General features: G+C 44.6%; 1 protein-coding gene and 1 pseudogene across 1 annotated transcript in view; both read right to left on the bottom strand.

Annotated features, from left to right (window-relative positions):
• LOC126199397 (semaphorin-2A-like) overlaps positions 1-13151 on the bottom strand; it is a 1365238-nt gene that overhangs the window by 1136083 nt on the left and 216004 nt on the right. The window lies entirely within an intron of this gene.
• Positions 4371-4488, bottom strand: LOC126199762 (5S ribosomal RNA; annotated as a pseudogene).

The following is a 13151-nucleotide window of genomic DNA, read 5'->3' as shown; positions in this document are numbered from 1 at the left end:
TGGCCAGCGGTGGACACATCAAAGTTTTTGGCCTCAAATGGCCGTTCCTCTCATATTCCTGAATACTGACCTTTCCCCGTGGGACATCCTGTATACTTATCTTTTAAACTGACTCATTCCACATAATTCATGTAAAACTCGTGCAGACGATGTACGCAAAATGTGATTAATGAACTGGTCGAATCGTACACCAGAGTGCCTAATCGGGGATTTCATCCCCGTTCCTCCAAAATGTGAGTCCGGCTCTTTAATTGCTGTGCCACAGCGCTCCGTCACTGGCCCAGAAATTACGAAAACGCGGCCGAGGTAGGTCCCATTACGAGCGCTCGCCGAGATCGGGTCATACCTGATGGCGAGCAGTACGCGGTCCAAAATACTCGAACAGCCCGTTCCGTATTTATCAAGCACGCGCGGGAATGAGCAGCGCGCTTCGGCGGAGGGATTCGGCAGGTGCGCGCGCCGCGGCAGCGCGCCGTTCTGATTTATACGTCGTGGTGATTAGTGCTGGGCGCCGCGCATTACGCGCGCACTGACGAGACCGCCAACAGCCCTGCATGCGGCGCCTGGCCGTGGCGACGCGTGTATTTAGGTACCTGTCAGCTGGATAATTTTCATTCCACATGTGTCCACTCTTCAGGCAGGACAAGAAAATAATGTTATGGGGATACGAAAATAAAAAGGCGAAGGGCCGAAATAAAAATACACTGAAAGACAGACATTTACATCTATCTTGCAAAACCACCGTACACTCTATTCCATTCGCGAATGGTTTGCGGAAAGGGAATCAATATGTACGCCACCCTAACATCACCGTGTAACGGGACTTCCTCCTCTAGCATTACTTTTCCTCAAAGTAGTTATCGATACCAACATTGTTTTTCGAATTTTGGGTAGGTCAGTATAATCTCAGTTGCTTTTTTGAAAACATTCATATAATTTTATATACAGTATGTTATACTTCAAGATAAAATTTATGAAAACGAATTACTTTATAAAATATTTTAGTATCGATGTTATAATCGTTAAGTAGCAGTTATGAATGTACAGTTTTCTGTTTTTTTTTATTATTAAAAGCATCTGAAATTACGAATTATTGGCGCACATAAAATTTCTATTATTAATTACGCAATCTTGTACTGTTTACTATGTTTATTTCTGGATTCATTTATGAAACAATAATCGAAACTAGTAGTGTAACGGAAGCTAGAAGAAATTCGTTTGTTAAGAAAAATTGTAAACCTTAAGTGTGTGTGAAATCATATGGGACTTAACTGCTAAGGTCATCAGTCCCTAAGCTTACACACTACTTAACCTAAACTATCCTAAGGACGAACATACACACCCATGCCCGAGGGAGGACTCGAACCTCCGCCGCGATCAGCCGCACAGTCCATGACTGCAGCGCCTAGACCGCTCGGCTAATCCCGCGTGGCTGTAAACCCTTTGGAATATTGTTATTTCCGCAGAGTCAGATAGTCGTAACCATTCCTCTGATGTGATAGGACGTATTTATTTATTTTTGTGCGAACAATGTAATTTCGGCATTGCTAATGTGAAAAATCAAAATACTGCATGATATTCTAAAATGGTAGAAAATATATTTACGAAAAAAAGTGCTGGAACAACAATCTTCAGATTTATTTAGTTCAAACCAGACGTGAGTACCTGATGTGACTATATGAGTTTCATGAATCAGACCCGTAGACAAGAAGAACTGGAGCCATCTCAACATGACAAGCTAAGTAAACTAGAAAGTTTGTGGTAGTCTTCACTCCTCTCAAATCTTCATAAAAGACTTCAATGTGGACAATAGATGGTATGAGAAAGGAGGGGGGAGATTACAACCGCCACGATCATAATGTGATGTGTGAGAGTATCTACGTTATCTTTTAACGATCGTCGCATTTGCTATTGTAGTATGCACAGCCCGTTTCTTGAAACATCTTTCATTCGAGTTTGGTGCATATTTAAGTCAGGCTCGCGCACAGAATAAAGTCTTCGACACATCCTCCGTCAATTCAGTAAACCCCCTCCCTCACCAGTCTCAAAAGCTTTAAAGAGTCGAACTTTCATGTATAAAACAGCTAAAAAGCTCTGGTTACTTTGCAAATGAGTTAATATGGTAAATATTATTATCGACTGAAAACACGAATAGTTCTTCGCGAATTTCATCATTTATGACGACATGTATACTGAACTGCGTGCCGTGCAATGAAATAATTTTTACGTTCATTAAGTGGTATGTCTATATACTGTCTGTAAAATCAGCTGCAAATAGAATTACAAGTAATAAATCAAAGTGTCATGATTGATGCTGAAATTTTACAGCATGTACAACTAAAAGATAGTAAGTTACAGATTTTATTTCCTGTCATTATTCTGTGGGAGTGAGGGTGACAGAGAGAAGGAGTTTGGAAAAAGTTTGAATTTATGTGTGAAGTTTGTTGGAAAATACTGGATGTATACAATCGGTAAATTCCGCGTCATCAATTACGCTGCCTCTATACACAGTTTCTAACTTAAATACATGACTCATTGTGTTAACCCTTTAACATAAGAATATGCCTCTTAATGAGATGATTATGACAGCACTTTAAATTTTTAAATTTGGTCCTTAATTACATGAAATATTAAATCATACTTTCGTTACCTGTCGACGCCGTTAGATAGGCAGCCTGTAACACGAACTGTGCACCTTCTAACAGCTTATTAACACCTGTAATCTATAGGGGTGACACTATCTACAGGCTACAGATAATCGATCAAACGAAGCATCAACATTCATTCAATCCACATATTGGAGAATGACACGTAAAGAGTGCTTTCCACTCCAGCAACTGTGTGTGTGTGTGTGAGTGTGTGTGTGTGAGTGCGTGAGTGTGTGTGTCGTGTAGCCGTGTGTAATGTGCGACTGTAATGGATGTTGTGAAACAAAAGTGTATGTGCTGAACTTTACTGTGTCTGGATCTCTTTACGTAGAAGATACTATCATCATTTTGGAGTCGTGGATATACTGTATATACTGTCCAGTCACATCAATGTGACCACCTGTCAAAACCCTTAAAAAACCACCTTTTTCAGCGCTGACTGCAGCATGAGAGTCAGTGACGTACATAGAAATAAAGTACAGGTTTACACAGAATATTTACAACATCGCTGCCAGGCTGACCCCTATGCGTAGACCAACACAGGTCCGACCCGACTCTCTACTGACCTGGCACACCCCCTCAAGCTAAAAGTGCCTGACTATTTATATTGCTCTTCCCCTCGCTTCTGACATAGTGTCAGAGAGAGAGAGAGAGAGATTGAAACTATGGCAGGGATAAATTCCCATACGTCATCCACTTGCAAATCGCCATTCCCGGCTCTCGCCTCCTGCCTCGCCTTATACATCGCAATAACTTAAAGCAACGCTGTAGTTCCCTGCCTCGCTGTTGCTTCACTCTAAACACATCGTACGTGCAATAGGCCGCTACAGCTCCGCGCCATGTTTACCCTGTCTGGCCTACTGGCTGCCGATTATTAGCACACACTGCCAGCGGCCCCAGACTTCATCGCCCAACCGCCCCTTTACTGAATTTTAACAAAATTCCCCTTTTGTACGACTAACACTAATACTAGCGCAGCAAAGGTACAGACAGGGATGCGGAGACACGTCGACTCCACTGCCGTAGCCACCTGCGCGGAATTTCTCGGTTGAATGTCAAACAAATGGTTCAAATGGCTCTGAGCACTATGGGACTTAACACCTGTGGTCATCAGTCCCCTAGAACTTAGAACTACTTAAACCTAACTAACCTAAGGACATCACACACATCCATGCCCGAGGCAGGATTCGAACCTGCGACCGTAGCGGTCACGCCGTTCCAGACTAAAGCGCCTAGAATCGCACGGCCACACCGGCCGGCTCGGTTGAATGTCCATGGCGACAATCGAGATGGCCCCACAGATGCTCTATGGATTCAAATTCCGGGGAGCGTGGTGGCGAGGGGAGTACGACAAATTCATCCCGGTGCTCTCCGAATGACGCTCGCACATTGCGAGCCACGTGACGCGTTGCATTATTCTTCCGGTACATGCTATCGTGCCAAGAAAAAGAAACTGCATGTTCGCACAAAAATAGATGCGTATCTGTGTTGCCGTATTGTGCCTTTCAGAATGAGAAAAAAGCACTCCGTCTGCACGCCACGAGTGGCCTACCGGGACCATCCGACCGCCGTGTCATCCTCAGTGGAGGATGCGGATAGGAGGGGCGTGGGGTGAGCACACCGCTCTCCCGGTCGTTATGATGGTATTCTTGACCGAGGCCGCTACTACTCGGTCGAGTAGCTTCTCAATTGGCATCACGAGTCTGAGTGCACCCCGAAAAATGGCAACAGCGCATGGCGGCCTGGATGGTCACCCATCCAAGTGCCGAACACGCCCGACAGCGCTTAACTTCGGTGATCTCATGGGAACCGGTGTATCCACTGCGGCAAGGCCGTTGCCACTCAGAATAAGAGATCACCCAGGAAATGCCACGGAAACATTCCCCAGACCATAACGCTCCATACATCGGCCTGGGCACTTCTGATGCCTGTTGCAAGGTGTTTGGCACTCGTCGAATGGAGCATAAAACCTCATTTATCTGAGAAGTCCACCTGTAATCGCCAATGAACACAAGTCAGCATGGGTGCATGAACCAGGAGCCTGCTGAGGAGGTCCACGCGCAGTTCGCTGAACGGTTGATGACGAGACGCTGCTGGTAGCCCCTTGACTCATCTTGCTGGTCAGCTGCTCAAGAGTTGCACGTCAATTCGTTCGTGCACATCACCGCAGCAGTCGTTCACCCCTGCCATCTACTGCCCGTGGTGCAACACAACTGCCTCGTCTCCGGTTTTGGATAGTGCCATTTTGCCATGCACCGTATATTTACACGACGGCAGCACGTAAAGAGTTTACAAACTTTGCCTTCTTGGAAGTGCTTCCGCCCTCGACCCAAAAGCCAGTGACCAATGTAATATATTGATTATTCCTTGCTGTTGTTGTTGTTGTTGTTGTCTTCAGTCCTGAGACTGGTTTGATGCAGCTCTCCATGCTATTCTATCCTGTGCAAGCTTCTTCATCTCCCAGTACCTACTGCAGCTTACATCCTTCTGAATCTGCTTAGGGTATTCATCTCTTGGTCTACCTCTACGATTTTTACCCTCCAGTACTAAATTGGTGATCCCTCGATGCCTCAGAACATGTCCTACCAACCGGTCTAATCCTTGCAAATGCCTTCACTGCGAATTGTCCTTCTGCCTTCTGCTCTGTACCGCTCGGGAGTGCAGAATGACCAGTAACCCCTTTTCTCCTTCTCCCACTTATGTCAGGACACGACACCATGCTATTTTGGACGTCAGGTAAATCACTCCATTTCCTTGCTACTGTAGTGTTATCTTGAAGCTGTGAGAAAGGAGGACAGGCGCTCCAAGGAGCGGAAGCAGAGAGAATGCTGAGGACAGGCGAAACTAGGGGAGATATTGTCACATGAAGTGAACCGTAAGGGGAGAGCCTTGCGAAAATGCAGACGCCCCCAGACGCGGTCCCAGGTCTTTAGTTACCATTGGAGGAATTAACATGTAACTTCATATGTCGTCTAGACGCTGTGGTAGGTTGCCACCGTAGAACTTCTTAACCAACAGGCACGTATTATCGATAAAGCCAGCTTGATACCAGCCCTGAGAACAGCAACGTCAGTAGGCTCACAAGGTTAGAAAGAGAGCGAAAACGGTAAAAACTGTTGACCTAGCAGTCCCTACTCCGGGGAGCCGGAGGGGCGGGGCTAATGACGTATAACAATAATGTTGCAAGCCTTATTTGGCAGAGCAGTTACCTTTAGCTTTCAGCTGAACAATGCTGATACCAAATACGGACTTAGTTATTACAAATGCATTAACATCGCCGCCTTAGGAGCAGTAGAGGGGATATAACTAAACCGTAATTGGCAGGTGCCTGCAAGAGACCTGCGGGATTGGCTGGGTGGCTTTAAGTGGGAAAAACAGTGCCCCCACGCGACTCTTTAAAACCTCTAGATTCCGCATTTTGGCGGAGTTCTCAGTCAGACGATCTGGGTGCCGAATCCGCGTCCGTCGACTCCAGCCTCGGTCCAGCTCCGCGTAAGTCTGCTCTCTCACTCGGAGTGCCTCAGTGAACAGTGTCACATTCAGTATGTTTTGTTTTGCAACTAAGTTGTTGCCTTATGATACTGCTAGTGTTTGCTACTGTGGTTAGCATCCACTCCTGGGACTTCTGCACTGGCTTCTGTAGTAAAATTGCTATTCATGCTTTTTCTATCCCTAGAACTAGCCTCCAGTGTATTAGTTAGTCCTTTCTGGAATAAACAACTATTTCAAAACCCTGCTTGTCCAAGAGTGTCCACAACGATCTCCCTACCACCTCTCTCCACCTGCATTTCTAGTAAATGCCCGTACCAGTGTTGGCTCATATAGAAGAAAACAATCAAATGCCTTCACCGTGAATTGTCCTTCTGCCTTCGGCTCTGTACCGCTCGGGAAAGCAAAATGACCAGTAACCCCTTTTCTCCTTCTCCCACCTATGTCAGGACACGACACCATGCTACTGTGGACATCAGGTAAATGACTCCATTTCTGCCGCACGACAACGACAGCATTACTGTCTGCATCCCCCCTATATGCTTTATATACGCTCCACTGCTAGTACTATCATCTGCCGTCTGTGTGTGGTTACTTCACTTTGAGGTCGAACATAGTTGCTGGTCACACTAACGTGACTGGACCGTGGAACAGTATCCCCACCAACTCGCTATGAACAAAAGCCTCCCGAAACCTGTAAGTGTATACTAATACGGGTGTTTCCCCCCACGCCTTTATTAGGGCTAGAACGCTGCTGGTCACAGTTTCAATAAGCTGTCTAAAACCCTGTGGAGAAATTGCAGGCCATTTTTCCTGAAGAGCTGAAACAAGAAAAGTCACTAAACTCGGACGCTGTGGTTTGGAGCGAAGTCGACCATCTAACGAACCTGAGAGCTGCCCCATTGGATGCAGGTCGCTACTGTGGGCACTCCAGTCCATTCAGGAGTGTTGTTGTCCACAAAGTCTGCCTCACAGATGCTGATGCAAATAAGCTGTTCCTCTACTGCACGCAGTTCACTATGCTGTACAGTCTCTTCGTATCCTGCCGCATATAGCGTTTTCGTAAGCGTAATAAGGGGACCACATCGTAACAACGAGAAACATCTCCTTACTGTAACACCACTTGACACATTCTTCACTGTTAGCGTTATACGTGATGGCACGTAATGTTCTCCAGGCATTCGTCAAAAGCTAAACTCTCTATCGGATTTCCGCTGCCTCCTTCGTGATCCATCACTCCCAATCAATCGCTTTCAACTATCCGCAGTCCAGTCATATCGCTGTATGCACCCCCTCAAGCCTCGCTTAAGACTGTATAGACAAATGTGCTAGCTAGCTGGCCTGATGGTAGCAATTTGAAACTCACGGGACATTCCTTCCGCTGATTTCATGCATTTCTTTTCAACCACCTCCCCCCACAACCACCGACGAGTCTGTCCCCCGGTCTATCAGCTTTGCTGCTCTAGATTTAGCTATCACTGTTCCTTCGCGTTTCCACTTCACAATTACATCATCGGAACTCCATTTGGGTAGTTTTAGAAGGACTGAAATGTCGCTGATGGATTTCTTACACAGCTGAAATCCAATGGCTAGTCCATCGTCAAAATCTGTGAGCTTCCCTCACAAACTCATTCCACCGTTGCTGCTTTTCTGCGGATGACACAATGCTCCCAGCCTACTTTTACTTTTGCGGACCGATAGTTCCGTCCACCTCTTTGTTCAGAAATTCCGTGGAGGCCAGTGCAAAAGTACGATAGGGATCTCATGCCCGCCCGGTTAGCCATTCGGTCTAACGCACGGCTTTCCGGATTGGGAAGGAGCGCCTGGCCCCGGCACGAATCCGCCTGCCGGACTAGTGTCGAGGTCCGGTGAGCCGGCCAGTCTGTGGATGGTTTTAGTCGGTTTTCCATTGCCTCGGTGAATGCGGGCTGCTTCCCCTTATTATGCCTCAGCTACACTATGTCGGCGATTTCTGCACAAGCAAGTTCTCCACGTATGCGTACACCACCATTACACTACCACCCAAACATAGGGGACTTTCCCTGGGGAGGGAGTGGGGGGGGGGGGAGAGGTCCACTGGGGGCCGACCCTCACAATAACCCTGAAAGAGTGGTTCGGTGTGGGGCAGCAGAGGGGTGAAGTGGACTATCATAGTCGTCCTGGGGTTGTGGACCACCGCTGCTGCGGCGTGGACGGAGCCTCTCCGTCGTTTTTAGGCCCTTAACATACAATACAATAGGCTCTGCGAAACGCTGCTCGATGTAGGTGCTTTGTCGCTATCAGATTGATGGAAATACTGTAAACATTAGTCTCATAAAATAAAAGCCGCAATAAGTTCAGGACAAATCAGTTAAAGAACGATGTGCTATAGCGTTGCCACCACCCCCGTCCCTAATTGGTGGCAAACGCACCTATTCCACGTGGGCCCGAACTATCAACTAGGAAGGATCAGATCAAGGAGTTCCGTCTTAGACGAAAGGAGGATGACGGTATTTGCCGTGGATTGAAAAATGAATATCTTTTGTTGCTACGACTGAGCCACGACGTACAAGGATATCCATCGAGAAGACGACTCAGAATTGGAGTTGTTTTACATCAGGAGGACAACAAGATGATCATGTTTGGTTTGTGCAGCGCTCAAATGCGCCGTCATCAGCGCCCGTACAGAATCCCAATTTTTACGCAGTCCAATCTAGCCACTGTCACGAATGGTGGTGTTTTTGTTTACCTCATCATTTAATCATCATCAAGTCCCCAGACAGACAAAAATCCCCAACCTGGCCGGGGAATCGAACCCGGGACCCCGTCATCTAGAGGCAGCAACGCTAGCACCCATACCACCAGCTGCGGATAGGACAACAAGACCCGACACCTGTGGAAGAGAGCAGTAGTGGAAGAAATGTGGCATGGCATAGACTATAAAATCAGTTTAATTATTCTCCGACACCCCGACGAGAACAAAGATGTGTCGATCTGTGCCGATGATCATCTTCCCTGAGATTGATCAGGGGGGAGGGGGAGTTTGGTGAATGTTAAGGGACACTTGCGCCTTCTGCTGCCATTTTATAGTAATATGACTGTGCTGCTCACTGCAGCGACGATTGTGCGTCTAGTGGAAGACTGAGACGGATGTCCTGAAAGAAAGTTCTGTGTCCTGACCTTTACAGAGTTTTTTAAGTTCTTAAATAATAGTAACTAGCAACGCCACATTTCCAGTGTTTAAGGTTTGGCATCTGGCTTTCCAGAAATTTGGTCGATGTGGACGTTATTATGCGATTTTAGCCATCTACTCACTTTCGTACATAACACATCGCTTGCAGATACATGTTCTATAGCTGTCTACCTTCTGCAAATTTAAGTGCCATTGACTCATAATTTAAATGTAGCTAAATAAATTTCAGATGCACACAAGAAATTTTTTATGTTACTTGTAAATTTATAATTTTTTACACATCAGTCATCAGAAACAGTTATACTCGTGTGGATATCTTTAAATGGATACAGTGCACACGTGCACTTGCATGTTTCGTGTATGAGCAAGATTATAGAGACATTTATCTGAAGGCAAGGCAACACCTAGTTCATAATATCACAATGGGCTTCCTAGGGGACTGATTCTTTCAAACTGATACATTCTTCTATGTTTTGTGTATAAACAAGCTTGAAGAGACATTTATCTGAAGACAAGGCGACTTGTAGAAAATAATATCACAATGGGCTTTGTAGGGGACTGTTTAGGTCAAACTGATTCATTAGGCCAGGCACGCGATGGTATGCATACTTAGTGCAGTATCATTGTGATAACGTTGCATAACGGAGAGATTCTGTTACTGCAGACGGCTTAGGGTGCCGAACTTCCACAATACAGGTAACTACTGTAATTGATACTGAAAAAATTAATGTAGGCACACTGTAATATTGCCGTCTGAAAATTACACAGGGGAAATTTTAAACGCAGAAGGGTATACGGAATGAGTTTTTCGATGAAAAAATCGATTTTTAGGTAAATGCATTTTCGAAAAATTTAGACTCTCCCGTTTAATACCATGTATAAAATATTTGGATGACGTGAATAGAACTATTTTAAATAATTTTTTAAAATAATTTCGACACACGATGTTCCGCACCTTGTATATGAGACGCAAAATATACCTGATATAGACAGCCTTGCCAGAGATATAATTGAGCACAAGAGAGTTAGCTTTTCTGTTGGCTACACTGCTAGACAGTTGACAATAGATTCTGCACCATTTGTATTGTTTCCTTTGTGAGTACATCCATGTCATTGTTGTAAAAGTCGTATGTGGAGAAGTCATTGAGTTTTCTTTCCTTCAACATGCCAAGACCTAGTCTGAAGGTATTTAGAAAGCGTGTACATTGGCGCAAGAAAGTAAAGTGTACTAAAAATTCGTCTGATTCATCTTCATCAGTATCTGATGTCCCAGTAGCGACTAACCTCAACACTGGTAGTGATACATTGAGTGATGCTGCTGCCACTACACCAGAAAGTGTTTCAAGAAGAAAGCTAGCTGGAATTGAAGAAGAATGCAAGAAACTAAATGCTGGGACTATAAAATATGAGGTAATTAACGTCTCTTTATTATCAGACGTTTTGGAGAACAATGTGTGCTGCAACCAATGTGTAAAATGCGGTGTTTAATTGAAAACAAACTTACATGTAGGACTTGCTTGTGAATTAGAGTTGATGTGCAGTTATTGCAAACACAGTGTTACTTTCTTCAAGTCCTCACATGTTACTGCAGATACAGGTAAACTATACGATATAAACATTAGACTGGTTTATGGATTACGGTGTATAGGAAAGGGCAGGGCTGCAGGTGCCATGTTGTGTGGTGTGATGAACCTCCCTCCTCCACCTTCAAAATTTAACAAACATATAATTGCAATTGGCTCTGCTGTAGAAGATGTGGCACAGGAAAACATGAAAGATGCTGTTGAGGGAGCAGTTGTTGAAAATAATAGTAGCAGAGACTTGTCCATAGCTTTTGATGGAAGCTGACAGAAGAGAGGCCACACATCTCTGAATGGTGTAGTAACAGCTACATGTGTGGACACTGGTAATATATTTATAATTTCCAAGCATTGCAAATGCAAGAAGAAAATGAAAAATAAACATGAAGAGGAGTGCATGGCAAATTACTATGGGTCAAGTGGTGGTATGGAAGTTGCTGGTGTAAGAAGTATTTATCAACGCTCAGTAAAATGGTACAACATTAGATACATAAATTATATTGGAGATGCTGACTCAAAGGCTTTCAAAGAAATTAAGGAACTGAGATCCTATGGTAACGATATGAAAATTTCCAAACTGGAGTGTGTTGGCCATGTTCAGGAAAGGATGGGATCAAGACTTCGACGGCTCAAGGCTAGCATGAAAGGCAAGGAACTGAGCGATGGAAAAACTTTAGATGGGAAAAATATACTGAAAGATGCTACAATAGATCATATTCATAAGTGCTATGGTCTAGCAATATGACAGAATACAGCAGATGCAGAATTAATGAGAAGAGCAGTCTGGGCTCTGTTTTTTCATACAGCTTCAAACAATGAGAATACCCAACATGGGCTATGCCCAAAAGGAGACGATAGTTGGTGCAAGTACAACAGAGGCAAGGTAACTAAGAAACAATACAATCACCCTCATCACCTGCCACCTGCCATAATGGATTAAATAAAACCAATATTCCGAGACCTCGCAGAGAGAAAATTTGGAATACATTTCACATAAATTTTCTCAGCATGTTATAGTCTTAGGTGGAGATTTCAATTTACCAGATATAGACTGGGACACTCAGATGTTTAGGACGGGTCGTAGGGACAGAGCATCGAGTGACATTATACTGAGTGCACTATCCGAAAATTACCTCGAGCAATTAAACAGAGAACCGACTCGTGGAGATAACATCTTGGACCTACTGATAACAAACAGACCCGAACTTTTCGACTCTGTATGTGCAGAACAGGGAATCAGTGATCATAAGGCCGTTGCAGCATCCCTGAATATGGAAGTTAATAGGAATATGAAAAAAGGGAGGAAGGTTTATCTGTTTAGCAAGAGTAATAGAAGGCAGATTTCAGACTACCTAACACATCAAAACGAAAATTTCTGTTCCGACACTGACAATGTTGAGTGTTTATGGAAAAAGTTCAAGGCAATCGTAAAATGTGTTTTAGACAGGTACGTGCCGAGTAAAACTGTGAGGGACGGGAAAAACCCACCGTGGTACAACAACAAATTTAGGAAACTACTGCGAAAGCAAAGAGAGCTTCACTCCAAGTTTAAACGCAGCCAAAACCTCTCAGACAAACAGAAGCTAAACGATGTCAAAGTTAGCGTAAGGAGGGCTATGCGTGAAGCGTTCAGTGAATTCGAAAGTAAAATTCTATGTACCGACTTGACAGAAAATCCTAGGAAGTTCTGGTCTTGCGTTAAATCAGTAAGTGGCTCGAAACAGCATATCCAGACACTCCGGGATGATGATGGAATTGAAACAGAGGATGACACGCGTAAAGCTGAAATACTAAACACCTTTTTCCAAAGCTGTTTCACAGAGGAAGACCGCACTGCAGTTCCTTCTCTAAATCCTCGCACAAACGAAAAAATGGCTGACATCGAAATAAGTGTCTAAGGAATAGAAAAGCAACTGGAATCACTCAACAGAGGAAAGTCCACTGGACCTGACGGGATACCAATTCGATACTACACAGAGTACGCAAAAGAACTTGCCCCCCTTCTAACAGCCGTGTACCGCAAGTCTCTAGAGGAACGGAGGGTTCCAAATGATTGGAAAAGAGCACAGGTAGTCCCACCCTTCAAGAAGGGTCGTCGAGCAGATGCGCAAAACGTCGATCTGTTGTAGAATTTTAGAACATGTTTTTTGCTCGAGTATCATGTCGTTTTTGGAAACCCAGAATCTACTATGTAGGAATCAACATGGATTCCGGAAACAGCGATCATGTGAGACCCAACTCGCTTTATTTGTTCATGAGGCC

This window comes from Schistocerca nitens, chromosome 8 (genome assembly GCF_023898315.1).
Source record: "Schistocerca nitens isolate TAMUIC-IGC-003100 chromosome 8, iqSchNite1.1, whole genome shotgun sequence".
Classification (NCBI taxonomy): Eukaryota; Metazoa; Arthropoda; class Insecta; order Orthoptera; family Acrididae; genus Schistocerca; species Schistocerca nitens.
The sequence above is the reverse complement of the archived record's forward strand: the minus strand, read 5'-3'. Positions and strand labels throughout refer to the sequence as shown.